Genomic DNA, 22,803 nt, shown 5'->3' with positions numbered 1-22,803 from the left:
GAATTTGTTTTGTGTGACAATGTGTATTTGCTACAAGGGTTCAGTTTTTCTTCTTCATTTTCTCCAGCTGTGGGAGGGTAGAGGAGGGAATAGGAGGGAGAGAGAATAAATGCTTCTTAAAAGAAAAAAAAAACCTAAGTCAATGAATCCCACCATGTTAAATATGAACTCTAATTTTGAAAGTGTCAAGGGGAGGTTTAAAATTTATTTCTAGTTTGATTTATTCTTTTTTTTTTTAGGTTTTTGCAAGGCAAATGGGGTTAAGTGGCTTGCCCAAGGCCACACAGCTAGGTAATTATTAAGTGTCTGAAACTGGATTTGAACCCAGGTACTCCTGACTCCAAGGCCGGTGCTTTTTCCACTATGCCACCTAGCCACCCCTGATTTATTCTTTAATAAAGCTATTGATTTTTTTTTTTAAATACATAACTTGCCATAGTTTACTTATGGTCCTCTCTATTGCCCTTAAAACTACCTGCTATTTGGATTCTTTATGAGATAATACTGGTATTTGAAATGGAGCCTTTAAGGATGCATTTTATTCTACTGAATCAAATGTTTTGTTATAATCAATAATAGACATCTTTCATTCTCCTTATGTTTCAAGATTTGTCTGACTGGAGATGTGACTTGCTCTTGGACAGTTTTTGTGAAAGCTTATTCCCTTCTCTTGATCTGTTTTTCAAAAAATATTCCCAAGATAGTAGAAACATTTCTGTTGTTTCTCTTTGTGACCCTAATTGAGTTTGTTTGTTTGTTTGTTTTTTGGCAAAGATATTGGAGTGGTTTGCCATTTCCATGTCAGATCATTTTACAGATAACGAAAAATGGCAAGTAGGGTTAAGTGACTTGCTCAGGATCACACAGCTTATATGTGTCTGAGGACAGATTTGAACTCAGGAAGGCTCCAGGTATGACCCTCTAAGAGCTGTGACCCTCTGTGAGCTCAGAATCCTCTGGAAAGTTGTAGGCAGAAGGGGAAGGGTAACTTTGATGGTTATGTGAATACAGTAGATAGCTTAGTAGCCATTGTCCTTAATGACTGTCATCCTTAACAACATTTGTGAGGGAGAATGGACACTGGGAATGTGTGAGTGTTTCTGACCAAGAAATAGGTGAAATTCCTAGACTTTATTTTTTTTAGATAATGAAACTGAGGCACTTCTATCAGTGGAAGTTCGTTCTGGAATAACAAAAAGGAAATAATTTCGGAATAGCAACCCCCCCCTCCCAATCCCAACAACCCACACACAGAATTAAGCTAGTGAATCAAGCCTGTAACAAATTGATGTGAAATTTCAGATTTGAGAAGACTTTGGAAGTTACCTCCTCTGGCTGACTCTCAATATTTCTAGACATTTGAATCAATCATTGTAGTAACTAATTATAGCTGGAGGACTGAAAAGGAAATGTTTCCTTCTGAGTAGAGAGGTGATGAAGACTGACATTCATACATTATGAGACATGGCCAATATGTTGATTTGTTTTACTTAACGGTAGTTCTTTGTTGCAAAGGAGGGTTGATTTCAGGGCTGAGGGGTGGATCTAGGACTCACTGCAAGGTGGCAGAGCAGAAAACCTTCCATAAATTTTTATTTTTTAACATTCTTTTAAAACATTTTCAATTCCAAATGTTCTCCTCCACCCATTGAGCAAACAATATTATACATTATGCATGTGAAGTGATGCAAAACGTTTCTATTTTTGAAAAAAATTCCCTATGAAATTTAAAAAGAAAAGGGAAAATGTTTTTAAGAAGCCCAATTTCTGCTGCCCATTTTTGTCTTTGGTCTTCCTGAACTCTTTCCCACACTTCCTTTATATGTTCAGACACCTTGGTCCTGCTGAAGTTTTAGTTTCCTAAGCAACAATCATTTGGAATTGGGGAGCTTTTTCGGTTTTTGTTCACTCATGAAATACCCTGAATCAGAAGTAGAATGAGGGGGTGGGGGATGAGAATGAGTACTCTCGTCTAGCTGGGGTCTGAGTCAGGGATCAGAAGCTCTAGGTTCCATTCTCAGATGATTTCCTAATTTATTGATTACCTTAGGCAATAGTAGCTGCAGACTCTATGTTTCAATTTCCTCATCTCTTCAATGGGTACACAGATCCCAGCACCAGCTACTGAACAAGGGTTCTGTGAGGTTAATGTGAACTTCTTGGTCTGGACACACCTTTGGTAAAGGTAAAAAGGGCACAGTAATAGAAGAAGGAGGCGTTTTTCTCTTTGTGTCTCTTTCCATTTAGATGAAAGAAGGCAAAGCAGAGTCTTTTGTATAGTTAGGTGTTTGGAGCTGGGCAGACTCAGGGTCAGCATCTTAGTCTACCATGAGAGGGGAGAACACTTAAGTTGGTTTGAAAATTCCAGTTTCCTAAATATATTAGAAGGCAGGAATCCTTGTCCGTGTTTCCTTGATAGGGGAAAGAAAAGAAAAGATTCCTGGAAAGATCTGGTCTGAGCATCCCAGTTTAGCATCTTTTTCTTGTGGTCTATTGTTTTCCCAGCCTGATTGTCTATTTTCTTTCTTATTAAGTAAGAAGTATATGTCGGGAGGACATGAGTTCAAATGCAACCTCAGACAGTTGACACGAGTTGTGTGACCTTGGGCAAGTCACTTAACCCTAAGTGCCCTTCCTTTTGGGTCATCTTCAGTCATTGTGATTCCTATCTGGCCAGTGGACCCAGATGACTCCAGAGGAGAAGGTGAGCCTGGTGATTAGCACAGCCTCCCCCCCACTCAAATCTAGTTGGATTGCTTGCTTGCTTGTCATGGCATCACCTCCCTGATGTCATGGTTTTCTTTGAGAACCAAGGACAAATATTATCATCTTCTATAGGACCATTGTTGGAAAAAGGGACTCCTTTTTTGTTTCTCCAGACTGTGATTGCTTCTATGCAGGCAGCTCCCTTTGTCCTGTGTAACTGTTATTTAAGGGAGTAGGTTGAGGGGAAGTGACCTGCTGAAGCACGGTGTCTAAGTCTCTCAGCAGAATGTCCTTCCCTTTGAGTTCCCTTTTGTTTAGTTCTGTTCAGAACTAGGTTTTCCTAGAGTGAGTGCTGATGGCTCTTCTGATGTCTTTCCCTGACTTCCTGTCATCACAATATGAATATGGATATGAACCCAGATACATTATGAAGCCTCTTGGAAGTAACTGGGAAACCCGAGGGCTTTATTTGGACAGATTTTGATAGACAATGCTTGTTCCTATTCAAAAACGGGTTTTAGCCATTTGATTTAAGTCTGTGCTAATGCTTCTTGTTTTGTTTGAACATCTCAGGGAAGACCCATTTGACCTTTTGCAGAAAGCTACAGCTCTGTAAATGAACATAACACCAAATCTGGACTGTTGGGTATTTTTTTGTTTTTTTGCAAGGCAATGTTGTTATGTGGCTTGCCCAAAGCCATACACCTAGGGAATTATGAAGTGTTTGAGGCCGGATTTGCACTGAGGTCCTACTGACTCCATGGCCACTGTACCACCTAGCCACCACTGTTAGGTATTTTTAAATTTAAAAATTATTCTAAATTTTGTAGCCTTTAACCAAAACAGGTCACTGAGTGTATTCAATTATTTCTTTGCCTACCTAGAGAGTCCAAACTAAGCCTGGAGCCATAAGAAATTAGGGTTAATTTGTGGCTCATCTTGTTCTCCATCATTCTCCATTATTCCCTATTATGTTAGCAAAGGCCCTCAGGAGGGCCTGCAAAGCAAGAGGGAGTTACACAGGCTAACTGAGCTTTAGAGTGCAAGACTGGCAAATGATGCTTAGACTGAGGTAGACCATTTGGGTTAATAGTATCAGTGGTTCCCTAATTCAGGAAAGGGCTAGTTTAATACCAGGTACTTTGGGTGGGCACTCCCACAAGACTAGCTTCCTCATAAGGAGTTTTGACATAAACTTTCAGGTCTGCAACACTGCAAATCATTTCTTCTCCTTTCTTCTTCTAATCTTCACCTCCTCCTCCTCTTCCTTCCTCTTCTCTTTCTTCTTTTTGTCCTTTTTCCTTTTCATTCTTCTCCTTTTTATTGTTCTTCCTGTAGTTTTTCTCCTTTTTCTTTCTTTTCTTTCTACTCTCCTCCTCCTCCTCCCTCCTCTTGTCTTTCTTCTTTTTCTCCTTTTTTCTTCTCCCTTTTCCTTCTCCTTCCTCTTTTTTTTCCCCTCCTCTTCCTCCTTTTTCTTCTTTCTTCTCTCCTCCTCCCTCTGTTAATAAGAGGACCCTGGGAGGCTAGCATTCTGTGCCCTTTCTACCTCCCTGCGTAGCACCCACGAGATGGCAGCCTGTATATACCGGTCAGAGAAGAAGGTCGGTGGAGGAGACTGTGGGACTCGCAGCGAGTTAGACACTCACTGGCGAGAGTCCTCCCTTCAAGTCTCTTTCCTTTGTTGTCAAGGGGAGACAGGACCCTGCTCCCCAAAGGTTCTTGTGGGGATCAGGAGTGCACGGAGCTTTGCTAACTCCAAAGGGCTGTGCTCTTGCTTCGCTTGTTCCACTCCATGGGGGCTTGTGTTTTTTGGTTTATCAAATGTCCCAGTTCTGCCCCCCCGCCCCCCCAGACAGGCCCTCAGGGCCCGCTTCTGTGGCTCGGCAAGATGGAAGAACACTTGCTTGGGACTGGCTCGGCAGGGCCCTAGGTGTGCAGGCGCCGGGGCCTTGGCGGCTTTGCACCGAGGTGCTCTGCTTGCCTTTGGCCCCCGGGCTCGGCCGCTGGCCGGGGAGTTGGGGCCGCCCCAGGCCTCGAGGGCCCCGGGCCAAGCGAGCACACACCTGCCAGGCCGGGTGCGCTCCACAAGTGCAGCCGGGAGAGCGCTCCGGTCTACAAGGAGCGGGTGGGGGCGGGGGGCGCCCTGGACGGCGCGCACCCTTGGGGGGGGCAGGCAGCCCCCTCCCCCGGCCTGGCTAGGCGCGCACGCCGGGCGTGGAGGCCCCGGAGCCACTGGGCCCCGAGCCGTCGGGAGGGCCAGGCTCGGGGAGGAGCCTGGCCGCAGCCGGCTCCGGGCTCCTCCAATGGCGGGCCGGAGCGCGAGCGGCGGGGGGGGGCCCTCCGACACGTCAGGGGGCAGGGCTCCTACTGGCTTTAAGGGGCCGGCCCCGCCTCGTTAGCCGAAGGGAGCCCGAAGGCGGCATCCAGGAGCCAGAGCTGCAGCCGGGAGCGGGCAGCCGGGAGCCGGAGCCGGAGCCGGAGCCGGAGCCGGAGCCGGAGCCCGAGCCCGATCAACCAGGCAGCTCTGCGGAAGGCGAGGCAGCCCGCGGGACGGGGACGGCTCCAGCCAGGTCCGCCGCCGGCTGCAGCCCTGCTTGGCCCCGGGCCCCTTCCCGGGCTGCCCTCCCCTTCCGCTCCCGCTCCCGGTTGGGCCCGTTCTCTCCGCCCTTTTCCTCGCCTCGCCCTCGGACTCCTTCCCTCCTCGCCCTTCTTTCTCCCTCCACTCGCTTCCGTCCCGTCCTGCCCGCTGCTCTCTCCCCTGAGCTCCCTCCCAGCAACCTACAGTGCCATTCCCGGGGCTCCGAGTCCTTGGCTAAGTCACTTCCTGGCTCCAGGTCTCAGTTTCCCTGGCAGTCCGTGGCGGGGGGTTGGCGTCGGTGGCCTCTGAGCTCCCTTCCAGATGGAGGGTCGTGTGATGGTCACTGCGGGGCGGGCGCAGCCCCTTGCCCCTTCCTGCCCAGCTTCTTCAGCTCGGGCCCTAGCCCCCGGTCCTTTGCAGGGGCTCCTGCTTGAGCTCATCTCTCCCTGCGCCCCCTCCCGGGCTCCCCTGGCTGCCCCGGTCCCCCCCCCTCGGGTCCCCCGCCTGAAAGCAGAGGCTCAGGGGGCCTTTGAAGGGAAAGGGAGCTGGAGCCGGCAGCCCACCTTGGCTCACAGGGCGGGGGCCTTTTCTGTCTTTTCAGCACAGATTGGCCTGGGGTTGTGCCCCCCATCAGCACCACCACCACCCCATCATCTCTGGATCCTTGAGCCAACGAGAGGACCTCAGAGGCCGACTCTCATCTCCTTTGCCTTCTCTTAGCTCAGCCAAGGTAAAGTTTGGCAGCTTTTCATTTGGAAGCAGGAGGGGCCGAGGCCGGGCGCCTTCCTCCTCGGGCCCAGGGGTTGCCACTGAGACACAGACTGCCTTGACGGGCCCTTCAGACCAAGCTCTCTGGAGGGGCGGCACTGAGCTTCCAGCCGGGCCTGGGCACGGTGGGTAATTTGCCTAAGCCCCAGAGGCATGGGCACATGCTTGGGAAAGAGGACCGATTTCCCGTTAGAAAAAGCTCACAGGCTTCCGCTGTTTGAGACGATTGCCTTCGTGAGCACCAAAACCCGACTTTCGTGGATTTGGGAACCTGTAGATTTGGAGGCAGGGAAATAGAGCTGAGATTTCCTGAATGTGCTTTAACTCCCTCTGAAGAAACCATTCAGGCAGGGGGAACATGCCGAAGGGGCTGGGCTCAGAGCCCTCAAGGGAAACAGGAAGGGGCAAGAGGGAAAGATGAGCTGAGCCAGGGAGGGAAAGCAACACCTTACCTCCCCACCCCATCACCTTAGAGAGTTAGCTATCTCCCAGCACTAAGGGGTAAGGGATTTGCCTCGGGTTATCAAACAGGTAGTCTAAACTCAAGATTGGAAGTGTGGAACACCCCCAATCATTAGAGTTACTAAGAACAGTTCATCCTCTTCTTCCTCTCAGACTGTAAAGACGGGAAGGGAACCATGCCCCTCCAAGTGTCTCTTTGCTTGGCTTTCAGGGCTTTTCTTTTGTTCAAGTGAGTGCTTATGGGAAGAGGGAATGAAAGTGGGTTTATATCTTCACCGCCAATGGAAAGCATCAATCAAATGACCAAATGCCTGAGAAGGCTCCAAAGTGGACATAAGCCTGGTTCTTTTTGTAGGGCATTATTCTACTCCTGAGCAGGGTGATTCCTAATAGGCTAGTATTAGCAGAATTTCCCCAGGACCTTTGATAGGCCTTTATGATATCTTGCTTAACAAAATAGAGGAATGACAGGTAGATGGTCTTTTGCTAGATGGATGGAAACCTGGAGGAAAGTATTTAGTGGCTCTACCCTTTGCTCACTTAAATTCTGTTGTATTAGTGACTTAGATGAAGGATAATTATCACTGAATGCTTTATTATCTCATTGGATCCTCAAAACAACCCAGTGAAGTAAGGAAGGGAATGAGCCTTTATTAAACGCCTACACTTTACAAATATGATCTCATTTAATTTTCACAACAACCCTGGGAGGTTGGTACTATCATATCCCCAGTTTATGAGTTGAGAAAACTGAGACAAGCAAAGGTGATTTGCTCAGGGTCACATAGCTAGTAAGGCTCTCAAACTGGATTGGATTTGGTCTTTCTGATTTTAACTTCTATCTACTCTTTCATCCTAGCTGCCTTCTAAAAAATTATAGTTTCCCCCATTTTTTACAGATAAGGAATCATAATGCTCAGAGAGGTGGGATGTCTTTCTCAGAGTTATATAACTAAGGTAGGATTCAAACCCTGGTCTTCTTGGCCTGAGGTCCAGCTTCCTAATTGTCTCTTCTGAAATAGAGAGTATGAAGATTACATTTTCTCATAAGGTTAAATTTGCACCTGTCCACAAATGGAAGGTTTTGAGTGCTCTTTGTTGGACATCCTTTGTGGGACTCAGAAGGATTGACACTCAAGGATTGGGTGCTCTGAGATGCTGCTGCCTTTGCTTAGCCATCATTCCATGAGTAAAGTGTAGTGGAAAGACCTTTGTCTCTGGAGTCAGCCACACTGTATTCCAGTCTCAGCTCTGCCATGTAATACCACTTATTTAATGTCTGTCAGCTTTAGTTTCCTCATCTTGCAACATGGTGGTGGTAAGGGAGGTGGCCTAGATCCCCCTCCCAGTTCTTTGATCCTAAGATGAACCCCCCCCCAATCATCTGAAAAGGGTATACTTGTGTCACTGATATATAAAGGCAATTTGTATATTTAATTTAATATTTCATTTTGAAAAATTATTTAAGTATCTTTAAGTAACATTAAAAAATTACAATAAGTATTTAATAATAAAATTTAAGAGCCTGAGACTATTGCCTGAGGCACCAAGAGGTTGTGGCTTCTACAGAGCTAGGTTAAGTCAGAAAGGGACCCAGACTGGAGCCATGTTTTCCTGACTTTGAGACTCTTTTCAAACTATCTCTCCCAATGAATAAGAATAAGTTTTTCTCATCACATTTCTAGACTGAGGACTAGCAAGGACCTTAGAGGTTGTCTCATTAAGGCCCCATCATTTTATACATGAGGAAAGAGTCCCTAGAAAGGTGATGGAAATTCCTGTTCTTGGGTTAGAAGAAAAAAAAATCACCATAACAACGACCCAGGGTGATTTGAGGAGATGTGGCCACACTGGTTTTTATGGAATGGACAGAGATTGGCACTTTACTTCAAGGCAGGAATCTGATGAGATATTGGGTCATATGAATAGCGATTGTGTCCAGGCTAAGTGAGGAAATGTTTTTCCAATCCTCTGACCTGGTCAGAGTACATCTTGGGTGTTGACTTCAGTTCTAGGTACTATAGACTAGAGCAGAAGCAGAGAATCGGGGGACTAGGCTTGGGGGGTGGTGGAGGATCATGTGAAGGAGAAGAGATGGGAATAAGAAGAGATTTCTGTTGGGGGTGTATCTGAGAAAAGAATCCATGCTCTTTCAACACTGGAGAGCCCTCATATAGAAAAGAGACCAGCTGTTTTCCTGTGCCTTGGTAGGGGCAGATCTGGCACCAGTGGGTATCATTTAAAGGGAGGCAGATTTACTTTTACTAAGGATCCCAGGATCTTACATTTTGAAGCAGGAAACAGGATTGCAGAGGGTGTTCAGTTCAATCCCCTCCATTCTTACCCAAAGCCTGATATGCATATAAATAATTGACTCAGGACTTGAGTCTAATGTCTCTGACCCCAAGTCCAGAGCCTTTCCCACTACACCATGGGGAAAAAGCATTCTTTTAGGGTCACCTCTTGAAATAGTGAATTTTCCATTGTTGGATGCGTTCATGCAGAGGATGGATGATCACGAAAGAATGTCAAAGAAAGTATTTGGGTAAAATTCAGGGCTTGGATTAGACTCAATCTAGTGACTATTACTACCCCTTTAGGAATTCTAGGACATGGGGACCCCACAATTTTAATGATCCCAGTTTCATTTTTTAAAATTTGTTTTAAGGGGCAGCCAGGTGGCGCAATGGATAGAGCACCGGCCCTGGAGTCAGGAGTACCTGGGTTCAAATCCGACCTCAGACACTTATTAATTACCTAGCTGTGTGGCCTTGGGCAAGCCACTTAACCCCATTGCCTTGCAAAAAAAAAAAGTTTGTTTTAAGTTTCATTTTTTCCAATGAACAAGTCTTTTATCTCTCCTTCCCACTCCCCCCCAACCCAAAATTCTTGTAACAAGTTAGAATTTAGAATTATTATAACACCTTAAAGTTTGCAAAACACTTTACAAGTATTATCTCATATGATCACCATAATAACGTTAATAATGTTAAGTGATGTAACAGTTAGTAAGTGTCTGAGATGGATTTGAACTCAGGTACTCCTGACTCCAGGGCTAGAGCCCTAGCTTCTGTGTTACCCATTCCTAGTCAAGCAAAAGCAAATTCCCATTCTGGACATGTCCCAAAAGATATCTTGTTCTATATACCGAGCTCATCACCTCTGTCAGGAAATGAGAAGTTTGTTTCATTGTGGGTCCTTTGGAATCATGTGAACCCCATTTCCAAACTGCTCCTTTGAATCTGGTGACCCTAGGCAAAATTGGAAAGTTTATCTTCATGTGCTCCATTTCCTCCTCAAGCTTTGTCCTTCTCCCCCAACCTCCTTTTTCTGGCCCCTCACTTCAAGGAAGACAGACCAGGTTAAATTCATTTATGTGAAGATAGATGTTAGTGATTTGAATGTTGGGATGTAAGTTAATGGAGTACCAGAAATGGAGTCAGGAAGAGTAATAGTCAAATCTTGCCTTTGATACTTATGATCCGTGTCTCAGTTTCCCCATTTGTAAAATGAGGGAGTGGGCCTAGATGATTCCTTCCAACTCTAAACGTTTTCCATGATGATGAGCTCCCTGATTTGGCCCCCAATTTTCTGAAAATAAAGAAAGGAGACAGTGGTAGGACAGACACCCACTATTCAGCAAACCTGACTAGCAAGGTTTGCAATGTGTTAGGGAGTAGGAGATTGATGGTGCCCAGATTTCCTCCCTGGGTTATTAAGTGCATCTGGCAGTTCTTGGCAGGGAAGGTCTTGGGACAATTTTGCAGTGTTAGGAGTGGAGAGAACATGGTTGAGGGACTGACAGTCACCACAGGCTATGGATGGGTATTCCTGGTTTAGTGGAAATTAATTAGATTGACTTTGGAGAGTCTTGAGATCCTAGATTAGAACTGACAGGGAGGGCCCCAGGGGACCTCCCAGTCCCGCTGGCTCATTTAATGGATGAGGAAAGAGAGTTCTGGGGAGATGAAGTGTTTGGCCTTCCTGCCTGAGATCACTCAGGTAGTAAGTGGTCAGGCCAAGGTTTCTAAACATTCCTTGAATTATTCATACCCCTCTCTTTTCCAGGTAGCCTTTGGGGAGGGGGGCTAAGAAGATGCTCAGAAAAGAGCACACTGGTGAGACCAGAGGCAGGGAGGTTTGAAATACATCACATTCAAGGAGCATTTTATTTGGCTAAGCACTGGGCAGCCTGAGAAAGGCCCAAGCACATGACCCTTGTCTTTGACCAATCGAGTTCTTCTGTTAAGCATTTATTAAATGCTAACTCTGTGGCCACACATACACATGCATAGAGTTCTGAATCTAAGCTCCCACGATTCTAAAACTGCTCTCAGTAATGGGTCTGATTTCTCTTAGGGTGGAGAGAAAAAAGTCCACATCTCTTCCCACCCAGGCCTGTTGGTGCTTTGGACCTCATCTTTCTGGTTAGGATGTGTTGACTTTGTCACCTGTGCCAGGGTTTGGGGGTTCCAGGAAATAGCATGAGAATGTCTATTTTGGGGTGTGACCACCAGAACCATCTGAAGCTGTTAGCAGCAAGGATCTCAGGACCCCTGAAATATCCCCTCCCTATTGTCCGCTCTCCATTCATTTCCTAGTCTGGGTTTGCTTCCTATTGTCCCTTCCTCTACTTCATTGCAGCCTTAGCAGACTCTGTTTTCTCCCAAAGCCTTCACTTGGCTTGTGCTGACTTGATTTCTTTGAACTCCTGCTGATAACTTTGACCCAATTGGAAACACATACTTTTTGTTATGTTTGGATTTCTTTTCCTTGGAAAGTTTGCATTTCTTACTAGAAACTCTTCTGTGTAATTGAAGATTGGGCTGATTCCCAGAATATACCCAAGCCAGGACTTTAGAATTCAAGGGCCTGGCAGTTGGCTTTAGACAGTACCAAAGACTTCTCTCCTGAATTGGAGATGATTTTCAAGTGCAATAGTGTGTGAAAAGGATTGAGAGCACTTTTGAGTAATCTTTGGTAGAGAACAGAATTTGGAGTTAGCGGGGCTTGAGATGAAATTTATGATCTCCCATTTACTACCCAGGGGGTCCTGGGGCCAACTTGTTCTACCTGTTGGGACTGTGTTTCCTTTCACATCTGCTGGAACTCTGAGCCTTTAGTAGGCTTGGATTCTTAGTGACAGAAAGGGACCAACTAGGAGATGTAGAATCTCCCAAGGCTTGTTATCTCTCTACACTGAGCATTTGGAAAGCTAGGTAGAAGATTTGGGAAAGACATTGTCTCTATTGCCTCTTTTCTTTCTGACCAGGTTTCTTGATCCTATTAAAAAAAGAATTAGCCAAGCAAGAAAACCTGTGAACTATCTATAAGCATTTGTTAACCACTCACTGGGTGGCCAGAAACTGGATTCACTGTGGCACCCACTAGGTGGTTAATGCAGCCAATCTGGCTTCTCGTCACCCTAGCCAGTTGCTTCTGGCTACTTAGGCTTGAGGCAATTATTTGGATAGAAGAGACATTTCTGAGTTTGGGGAAATGAAAGTCTATCAAGAAAATGGTCAGAAATTTAAAGGACCCATGATTTAAAGGACCTGTCCACCTCTAAAGAGAGAGAGAGAGACAGAGAGACAGAGAGACAGAGAGAGAGACAGAGAGAGAACTGAGGCATACTTTATCCATTTTATTTTTGTTGGGCTTTTTTTGTATGTATTTTTTTTCTTTTTCTTATATGACTAATATAGAAATATGCTTTGTGTGACTTCACATATTTGATAGTTATTCCATTGTTTTCCTATTCAAAGGATGTGGAAGGTGAGAGGGAGGGATAGAATTTGGAACTCAAAGTTTTAAAAAATGAATGTGAAAAAATTTAAATGTAATTGGGAAATATTGAATGAGATAAATAAAAATACATTAAAGACTTTAAAAAGCCCCCAAAATGATCAGAGATAAACAAGGTTAGATCTCCTTTCAATGTAGACCTGAGAAGTTAACTAGGGTGGGTAATAGGTAATCTTGGTCACTTGGTCCAAAATTACTTAGGTATAAGCTTCAACTCCCAAGATGGAAAGGGTCTGAGTAACTCAGAAGAATGGTTGCAAGGACATTCTCTCCCCCCCCTTTTTTTAAAAATAAGTTTTTCTTGATATCTGTTTCTTATATATCACTACAATAGTATCCCATGCATCTCTTTTCCTCCCTCTCCCAGAGAGCCATCCCATATGCCAAATACTATTTTTGGAGAGGAAAAGGAAAAAAGGAACGTAACTGACCGAAACATTGTGAAAGTCTGAAAACACCCCTTTTCTGATCAGAAAGGGACATCCCTTTTTCTGATCAGAAAGAAACACCTTTGGCTGTAAGCAGACTCAGTGGAAATGATATTTCCCCATCTTTCCCAGCTGGTAGGGAAGTTCTCAGAGACCATGTAGGCCATCTTCCTCCCCTCATTTTATGGGTAGGTAAACTGAGCCTCAGTGAGATGAAGCAACTTGCCCAAGGTCACAGAGGTGGTAAGTGGCAGAGACAGATTCAAACTTGGGAATCTGAATCCAGTGCTCTTTTTACTATCTCTCATTTGGAATGAAATGAAGACTTCCTTTTTTTTCCCTCATAAACACACTTTTATAAATTGGTGGTTTGGTAAAGTTGCAATAATAATATTAGTATTCTTGTGGATTCCTAGTATGAGGTAGGTTTTGGGGGGCTAGCTTAGGACTTGGAAACTGCCTTCTAGAATGTTGTTCTTCTAGGAAAATGGTGTCCCAGGTCTGAGGAGTTGTCTTCTAAAGGCCATTTGGGGAAGATGATCTGTCAGGAAATTGGGAATGTGAAAGATGATGGAGGGTGAGAGGGAGGGGGAAAAAGAGGATTTCATGATTTGCTGAGCTACAGAAGCCTGATTTTTTCTCATTGAACATTTTTTATGAAAATGGCTTGAAGTCAGGTACTTGGGGTGGTGATGGGCAGGTGGGGGTGGGGACTGTGTGGCAGTTTCACAGGACTGTTTCTACTCTGACCCCCTAGGGCTGGGTGTCAGTGTCCATTGTAGAGTTCCTATACAACCAGCTGCTTCTAACTGTAAGCTTCTGTGGGGGGGGGGGGGGAGGCTGGGGGGGAGGGGGGAGAGAGCCAGCCAGCCAGGGAGAGACACAGAGAGACAGACAGGCAGAGATAGAGACAACAAGACACACACATACAGAGACAGAGACAGAGCTAGAGAAACAGAGAAAGACAGAGAGAGAGAAACAGAGAGAGAATAAGACAGAGAGACAGAGACAGAGATAGAGAAACAGTCACAGAGACCCAGAGCCAGAGATACATAAGACAGAGCTAGAGAGACAGAGACAGAGATATACACTGGAGAGAGAGAGACAGAGACAGAAACTGACAGAGATAGAGACAGTGACAGACACACAGAGAAAGAGACAGAGATAGAAACAGTCACAGAGACAGAGAGAGAGCGATTGAAAGAGAAAGAGAGAGAAACAGTCACAGAGATAGACAGACTGAGAGACACATACATATACAGAAACAGAGACACACACACAGAGACAAGAGAGAGAGACAGTTACAGAGACAGAGTAATAGACACAGAGAGATTGAGAAACAGTCACATATATATATATAGAGAGAGAGAGACAGTCATATATATATATATATATGTATATATATATATATATATATATATAGAGAGAGAGAGAGAGAGAGAGAGAGAGAGAGAGAGAGAAAGAGAGAGTGAGCGAGCCAGGGATACACAGAGAGAGACAGTGACAGAGAGGGATAGAGAAGCAGTCACAAAGACAGTGACAGAGACACAGTAACAGAGAAGGTGACAGACAGATTGAGAGAGAAACAGTCACAGAGACAGTGACAGACACGGTGACAAGAGATAAAACAGTCACAGAGACAGACAGTCACAGAGACACACAGAGATGGAAACAGTCACAGAAACAGTGACAGAGACACAGAGATGGTGACAGAGTGAGAGATAAACAGTTACAGAGAGACAGTGACAGAGACACACAGAGATAGAAAGTCACAGAGACAGTGACAGAGACACACAGAGAGATTGAGGGAAAGAAAGTCACAGAGATACAATGACAGAGAGAGACAGAGAGTGACAGAGACACATAGAAGCAGAGACACACAGAGAGACTGAGAAAGAAAGAGAGAAATGGTCACAGAGACAGTGACAGAGACAGAGTGACAGAGACACACACAGAAATCCAGACACAGTGACAGAGACACACAAAGAAAGATTGAGAGAGAGAGAAACTCATAGAGATACAATGACAGAGACAGTGACAGACACACACACACAGACACAGTGACAGAGACACACAGATAGAAAGTCACAGAGACACAGTGACAAGGACAGTGACAGAGATACACACACACAGAAACACAGTGACAGACACACAGAGAAACAGTCACAGAGACAGTGACAAACACACATAGAGATTGGAAGAGAAACAATCACAGAGACAATGAGACAGACAGAGCGATAGAGAAGCAGTCAGAGACACAGTGACAGACACAGAGTGAGAGAAACAGTCACAGAGATACAGTGACACAGAGAGATAGAGATAGACAATGACAGAGACACACATAGAGATAGAAACAATCACAGACAGTGACAGAGACAGAGAGTGACAGAGGGAAAGAGAGAGACAGTGACAAATACACAGAAAAAGTCACAGAGACAGTGACAGAGGCACACATAGAGATAGAAACAATCACAGAGATGGTGACAGAGACAGAGTGAGTGACAGAGAGAAAGAGAGAGACAGTGACAGAGACACACAGAGAGAAAGTCACAGAGACACACAAGAGAGAGATAAACAGTCACAGATAGTGACAGAAATGCACACAGACATTGAAAGAGAAAGAAACAGTCACAGAGATAGTGAGAGAGAGTGAGAGAGACACACAGAGATTGAGAGAGTGAAAGTCACAGAGATAGTGACAGAGAGAGAGAGACAGTGACAAACACACAAGAGATTGAGAGAGTGAGAGAGAGAGATAGAGACGTACACAGAGATAGAAACAGTCACAGGGACTGAGAGAGTGACAGAGACAGAGAGACAGTGACAGAGATACAGAGAAACTGAGAGAGTGAAAGTCACAGAGACAGTGAAAGAGACAGAGAGTGACAGAGAGAAACAATCACAGAGACACAGTGGCAGAGAGACACACACAGAGAGACAGAGAAAGTCACAGAGACACAGAGACAGAGATCCAAAGAGAAGCACACTCACAGAGAGAAAGAGACACAGACTGACACATTCACAGAGACAGACAGCAAGAAAGACAGACACACACACTGAGACAGACACACTCAGAGGCAGCGAGACAGAATGATACACAGACAGAACAAGAAAGACACAGAGAGATACAGACTGACACACACTCAGAGACAGAGACAGACACACACATTGAGAGACAAAGAGGTAGACACTGAGAGACAGAGACACACACTCAGAAAACAGAGACAAAGAGACACATGGAGAGAGACATACTCAGAGACAGAGACAGAGCAAGACAGAGACACAGAGGGAGACAGAGAGACAGAGTCAGACACAGAAAGACACACTCAGAGACAGAGACAGAGAAAGGAAGAGAGAAACAGAGAGAGACAGACACACCCAGAGAATTGACTTGAGCCTGGAAGTTTAGAGAAGGAAGCTCCCTCTGAATTATGCTTCTGTAATCTCTTGCCTCTTTTCTCTTGCTTTCCTCACTGAATCTTTTCCCACTTTTTTCTCCTTTCCCCTTTTTCCCAGCTTCCCTCTTCTCAAGGCTTCTCTGTTCTCTCCTAGACTCATCTTCTCCTTAGATCCTCTCTGATGAAGTTGTGAGCTTTTCTCTATTTCCATTCTGCTTGGATGTTTCTTCCATCCTACTACCTTTAATCTCTTCCAGGAGCTTGGACCTTTGCATCTTCCTTCTCTCTCTTCCTTAATTTCTCTACTGTTGTATGTCTCTCATATCTGCTGGCCCATTCCTCATAGCCTATAAACATGGCCAGGTTTCTCCTTCACTTGGCCCTGCCCAGTACATAGTAGGTGCCTGCTGAATTGAATCCTCTTTGCCGTCTTGTATGTAAAAGTTGATGAAGTGGAGAGGTTAGCTTAGAGAAGTGGTAGAAGAGTAGTGAGGTAGGAATGAGAAGACCTGACTTCAGGCTCACTCTCTGCCCTGGGTTCGCCCTGAAACCTTGGCCAAGTTGGAGAATCCCCCGAACTAACCATCTCACTGGAGAGCAAAGGGACAGGCCTGGATGACTTTTGAGGTTCCTTCTAGCATTTCTTTAGTGAAACCTTGAGCCAGTTGTGAGGATGCAATGAGATCATGTGTTGAAAGTGCTGTCATGGTCCAAGTTGTAACTGTTGGTTCTCGGAGTCTCTGTTCTCTGTTATCCCTAAGGTAGGAAACCCTCAGTGGCTCATGGGCACCATGCACCAGTTTAGGAAGTGGCAAAAACGAATAATGTGTTCTTGTTGTCTTTTACTGTATGTCACTTATTTCCAGAAAGAATACTCCTCTGCCAGCCTTTCCTATTTCTAGAACCTCCCTTACCTATCTCTGGAAGGTCCATATCTACACCTTCTCTCCCTTCTCCTGAAAGAGGGAGCTGCTTTCTATCTCTTGGCAAGTGTTCCATTTGAATGTTGATTTTGTTTATATGATGATAATCTTGGTTATGGCAGTTTTTATCAGGAGCAATTAATATAGATCTTTTTATATTTCTTTTGTCTCCTCTGTGCTGGTCAATTTTCATGGCATTCCTATGCCACAATCAATTGATGAGTACCCAACTTTGTTGCTACTCCCCGCCCCCAAACACACACACATGCACACATACACACACACACATACAAACACAAGCATCTTTGTGAATGTTAAGTTTGAAATGGGGCCTTTTTCCTTTTTCTGCCTTTGACCTCTTCTTCGGTAGGCTCAGTAGGGGGTCTTCTGGTCAGAAGGTAGAAATAGTGTAGTGATTTTTCTCACGTTTCCAAATTGCTTTACAGAATGGTTGATCTAAGTTGTAGGTCCACCAATAATGTACTTGTCTTTCCTCCAACACTATTTTCATTGCTGCATATGCGATGAAACCCGAGTTTTTAAAATTATGTTTTTATTGAGGTTTATTTTTATATCACAGACATTTCCCTGTATGCCCTCCCTATCTGACAGTATGGTGTAGCCAAAAAAAAAAAGTCAAGCAAAACTGTCTGTAACTGTTGTATTCAGCAACCATAGTCATCTAACCCAGATACCATATTGTTCATTGGGTTTCTTCTGATTTTGGTAATTTTCTTAAATGTTGTTTTTAGTACCTTATTACACTCATTGTCCTCCTGATTTTACTTACTTCATGCTACAGCAGTTTATACGTGCCTTTCCAAGTTCTGTTTAGCTGGTTATTTTTATGGCACTTTAATATTCTATTACTGTAATTTACTGTAATTTATTCAGCCGTTTTCTAATGAAAGGGTACCTACTTTGTTTGGGTCCAAAGACGTGAATAGTTAAGTAATGACTTGACTAGTGGACTCCTGCACTAGTGTCTCACTGGGTCTGACTTCCCAACTGTTTTATAGACTCTTGATTTCTCTTGTCTTTGCCAACTTGCTGAGTGTGGTGAGTAATTTAAGGATTGTTTAGACTTGTATTTCTCTTCACTGGACTCTGGAGCATTTTTCACTAGTTGTTGATAATTCAATGTTCTTCTGAAAATTGTTCTTATCCTTAGATATGTGAGATCATGCATGCTCTTATATACTTGTGCCAATTCTTTATGTATTTGGGAATTAAACATTAATCAGCTGGGTTTGTTGCAGAGATGCTTTTCCCCCCTGCTCTCTGGTCTCGATTATCCTAATTCGATTTGGTTCTGGCCAGAGTGCTTCTGATTTGATTCTCTTATATTAGTGATTTGGAGCAACCTTTCCTAAGACTGTTGATTGTCATTCTTTGTTTGAAAAACAATTTGTGGTCTTCGGTCGCTTAACTTTGGGGGAATACCTCTTCATATATTTGTGTGAATTTTCTATAGAGTTGGTATGTCAGATTTTTGTCAGATATTTTTCTCCAGTTGACAGTTTCCCCTCTCATCTTGGCTGTATTGATTTTGTTCCTGCAAAAATGTTGAACTTTATATAGTTGAAATTGTCTATTTTCTCTTCTCTAATCTCCTCTGACCCTTATCTGAGGGATCCCAGAGAAGGGTCTGCTTTCCCCCTTCCTCAGCTGGATTGTGAAAGACGCCTCTTGCATTCTGCTCTAGTTTTTTAATGTCAGTTTTTTATATTTCAGTTATCTAGCTATTTGGGACTTGGTGTGCTAAGTAGTCTGAGTTGTTCATCTAAGCTGATTTTTGGTCAAATCACTTTTCTTCTTTTCTTTTTTCTTTTTTTTTTTAGTTTTTTTTGCAAGGCAAATGGGGTTAAGTGACTTGTCCAAGGCCACACAGTTAGGTAATTATTAAGTGTCTGAGGCCGGATTTAAATCAGGTACTCCTGACTCCAGAACCAGGGCTCTATCCACTGCGCCACCTAGCCACCCCCTCAAATCACTTTTCAATTTTCCCATTAGTTCTTGTTGTATATTGTGTCCTTCACCCCAGTGTTTTATGGGTACACATGAACTGGGTGCAATTATTTCTCATTCTTGCTTATTGTAGCTGGTTCTACTCACTAATATTTTTATTTTTGACCCAACATCAAATAGTTTTGATGATTTCTATAACATTTCTATAAATTCTATTCACTTGATGATTTTTTAAAACAAAGTCTAAGGACTGGAAATACTATTTTCCCTTTATTCCATTTTCCTCATTTTCTTTGAACCTTGGTTCTTTCAGATGAATTTTCTTATTAGTTTGCCGAGTTCAATAAAGTAATCACTTGGTCATTTGATTTTCCTAGCACTAAATCTGTAAATTAATTTAGATAGTCTTGTTCTTTTTATTGTTTGGGTGTGGCTCAATAACAGTGAGAACAGCCTTCCAAGACTCTTGCTTCTATCTGTTTGGAGTGTTTTATCATTGCATTTCCTTAAGTCTTAAGTGTTGCCTGGTAGACTGACTTCCAGACATTTCATTTGCTTTGGAGTTATTTTGAATTTGATTTTTTTTGAAAATCATTTCCTCCTGATTTTCATCATCAACATGCTGCCCCTGCCCCCTCTGGTGGATTTACTTTGCATTCGGATACTTAAATGAAGTTCTTGCTTTCACTGGTTTCTTTGTTGAGTACCTAGGATTTTCCGAACAGGCCATCATGCCCATCTGCAGATGGAGATAATTTTGTCTCATCTCTGCTGATGTTGATACCTTTGCGTTCGTTCTCTTGTTTTATTGTTAGGGTAAGCAGGTGATAGTGGGGAACAGGGTATCTTGGCTTTACCTTGATGTTCAGCCAGCCTCATTGCAGGCCTATTACACCTGGGCCCATTCTTGGAATGCTGCTCTTACCACCCATTTCTCTCTTTGACTTGGAACAGAATACGATTAGTTTTTTTAAACAGAACTGGTTTCCTTAAATGAGGCCTAGTACCTAGGAGGAAATAAGCAACTTGCCTAGGGCTAACCTTCCCCATAGGCAAATCTGGAAGGTAGAGTTCTGTGTCCCCTACTTGGATAACAGTCACTGACCTCAGATCATTCTAAGAGCTTTGGAGTAATGAAATGCCAAAGTTCTAGGCAACATGAAGGGGCCATCAGTGGCATGAGCTAGGGTGGAGAGCAAAAACGAATTCTCAACTTTCTATTCAGGATGTTGGATTTCTTGCCAAGACTTCTTCCCAGGGCAAGGGTCTTGGAAGTCTCTTATCCCAAAGGCATCAACTGGTTATACTACCATTAACTAAGTAACCCAACAGAAATATTAGAACGTAGTCAGGGAAAGAGATTCAATCTAACAAGCATTTATTCAGCTCCTACTATGAGCCAGGCACTGCTCTAGGTATAGGGGCTACAAAATCAAAAAGGAAAAACCATTACTGCCCTCTAGGAGTTCCTATTTGAGGAAGGAATTGGAAACCAAATTGGAAATGCCATCACACCCAGTGTAAAGACATGATGGGATGTACTTGGGATGCAATGTGTATTGCTGTTGTGGATGGACTTGGGATATGACATGTATTGCTATTGTGGCTTCAAAAGGTGTATTGAAACTAGAGAAGATCCAGGGCAGAGTCTGAACTGAACTGATGAATAGGAGGAGAGCAGTGGTCTTCATCTTGGCCAGGCTGATCAGTATGGAAACTTTAATCTGCTCCATTTCCGAACTTGAGTTGGTTTGCCTATCCTTAAGAAGACTGATAACTTTTTGCTGCCTGGGACTTGGTGTCAGACTCACTGAAGACACCAAATCATCTTTGGCATGATTGCAACTTAGAAATCCCAAGCTCAAGTGATCTGCCAACCTCATTTTCCCCATAGCAGGATTTAGAGGTGTGTGCCACCGGACCTGGCCAAATTGATATTTCTCAAGCACATGCTTGACTGTATCACTCCCTTGCTCAAAAATCCTTATTGTATCTCTATTGTAACTGTGATAAAATAGAAATTTCTCTGTGTGACATTTAAAAGCCTTTCCAGTCTGGTTCCCAACTATTTTTCTAGACAGATTACACATTAGTTCTCCTAATTCACTCTATGTTCCAGACAAATGGGTTATTTGCTTTTCCTCATATATAACATTAATTATCCACCTCTGTGCCAAGCTCCTTGTGTAGGAGGCAACACCTGAACTGGGCTTGAGGAAGATAGGGATTCTATGAGCTGGAAATGGGAAGGGAACATATTCCAGATATGGGAGATCACTTGCGCAAAGAAATAGAAGTGGAGAATGGATGGTTATGGACAGGGAACAATGAATGAATCAGTGTGACTAGAACAGAAGGTGTGAAGGACAGAAGCTTGAAATCAAACTAGAAAAGTAGATGGGAGTCACATTGTGGAGGACTTTCTGAGCCAACCTTAGGACTTTGTTATATTTTATCTTAGAAGCAATAGAGTGACATCAGATATGTTTTACAATTGTCAAATTGGAAAGAGATGAGGCTAGAGGCCCAGAGACCAATTAGAAGACTGTTATTGATACAGCATAGGTAAGAAGGGATGAGGACTGAACTGTGAATTAGGGGTACTGTTTGGTGGTGAGGTGATATATATGAGAGAAGATGTGAAGGTGGAAACACCAAGATTGGGCAATGGAACACAGGCAAAGGGTGAGTGGGAGTGAGGAGACAAGGATGACATTTAAGTTTGGGGATAAAGATAATGAGTTCTATTTTGGACATATTGAGTTTAAGATGCCTACAGATCATCTAATTTGAGGGGGGTCCAAAAGCATTTGGTGTTATGAATTTGGAACTTAGGAGAGAAACTAAGGGTGGTTTGAGAAATCTGAGAATCATCTGCTTGGAATTGATAACTGAACCCAAAGAAACTGATGAGAGCTGCAAGGACACAGATCAGAGCCCTGTGGGGCATTCGTAGTTAGTAGGCATGACATAGATGAAGAACCAGTAAAGAAGGAGAGGGAGCAACCAGACAGGATATATAGATGTAGAATACATAAAATAGGAAGCTGATTGGAATTGGGAGTTGACTTTGAGATGGTAAACCCCAGTGATTTGGAGGAGTGATAGGGCCATAGAGGAATTTGAGATGAACTATGAGACATCCAGTGAAGATTTCTGGCAAGCATTTGGTACTGTGGGTCTGGAGTTCAGGAGAGAAATTGGGCCCAATTATAAAAATTTGAGTGCTGAGATCACCATGGGAGAGAAGATAGGGAATGTAAAAAAGAGGACATTAAGGAGAAGCCTTGGAGGATTATCCCACCTAATGAATTTAGAGGAAGATCACCAGTAAAGGAGATTGAGGGACAGTAGGGTCATGGAAAGTGGAGGGAGGAACATGGATTTAAAGTTTGTCACCTTTAAATCTATAAATATTAGTCACTGATGATTAGTTAATGTTAATTATTGCCATTTTAATTACATTTGATTTCTGGGAAAGAAAACCTTGTTGAATAAAATCATTGTTTTCCAACAGTTTTTAAGTAAACAGCTCTTGAAAAATTAGAAGTTTTGCTGAGTGTGAAGCCCTCTTTGTTTGGAGTGGTCCAATCAGCCCCTATTTTCTCTCAAGATACTGAGGGGGATTTGTCAAGTGTAGAGGCCAGGTTGGGGGTTTTGGCGGTCACTTGAGTCAGAAGTCGAGTTGTGGAGTGCTCAGTCTTCGACTGGTCTTTCTGTTCTCCAGATGGTTCCGACGGTGATGGTTTGAGAGGTAAGCCCAAAGG

At 43.7% G+C, this 22,803-nt stretch overlaps 1 protein-coding gene across 3 annotated transcripts in view; it reads left to right on the top strand.

Annotated features, from left to right (window-relative positions):
* The first annotated feature begins 5,178 nt into the window (after window positions 1–5,178).
* The window catches only part of SYTL4 (synaptotagmin like 4), a 49,515-nt gene continuing 31,890 nt past the window's right edge, over window positions 5,179–22,803 (top strand). The window contains exons 1-2 of one of the 3 annotated variants that reach the window (XM_074205045.1): window positions 5,179–5,276; window positions 5,886–6,014. The gene's annotated coding sequence lies outside the window, so the exon portion shown is untranslated. Of the gene's footprint in view, window positions 5,277–5,410; window positions 5,541–5,885; window positions 6,015–14,175; window positions 22,791–22,803 lie in introns of those variants that run through there. The other 2 variants (XM_074205047.1, XM_074205046.1) reach the window with 2 other exon arrangements.

Source organism: Macrotis lagotis, chromosome X (genome assembly GCF_037893015.1).
Source record: "Macrotis lagotis isolate mMagLag1 chromosome X, bilby.v1.9.chrom.fasta, whole genome shotgun sequence".
Taxonomy (NCBI): Eukaryota; Metazoa; Chordata; class Mammalia; order Peramelemorphia; family Peramelidae; genus Macrotis; species Macrotis lagotis.
This window is presented reverse-complemented; position numbering and strand designations above follow the sequence as displayed.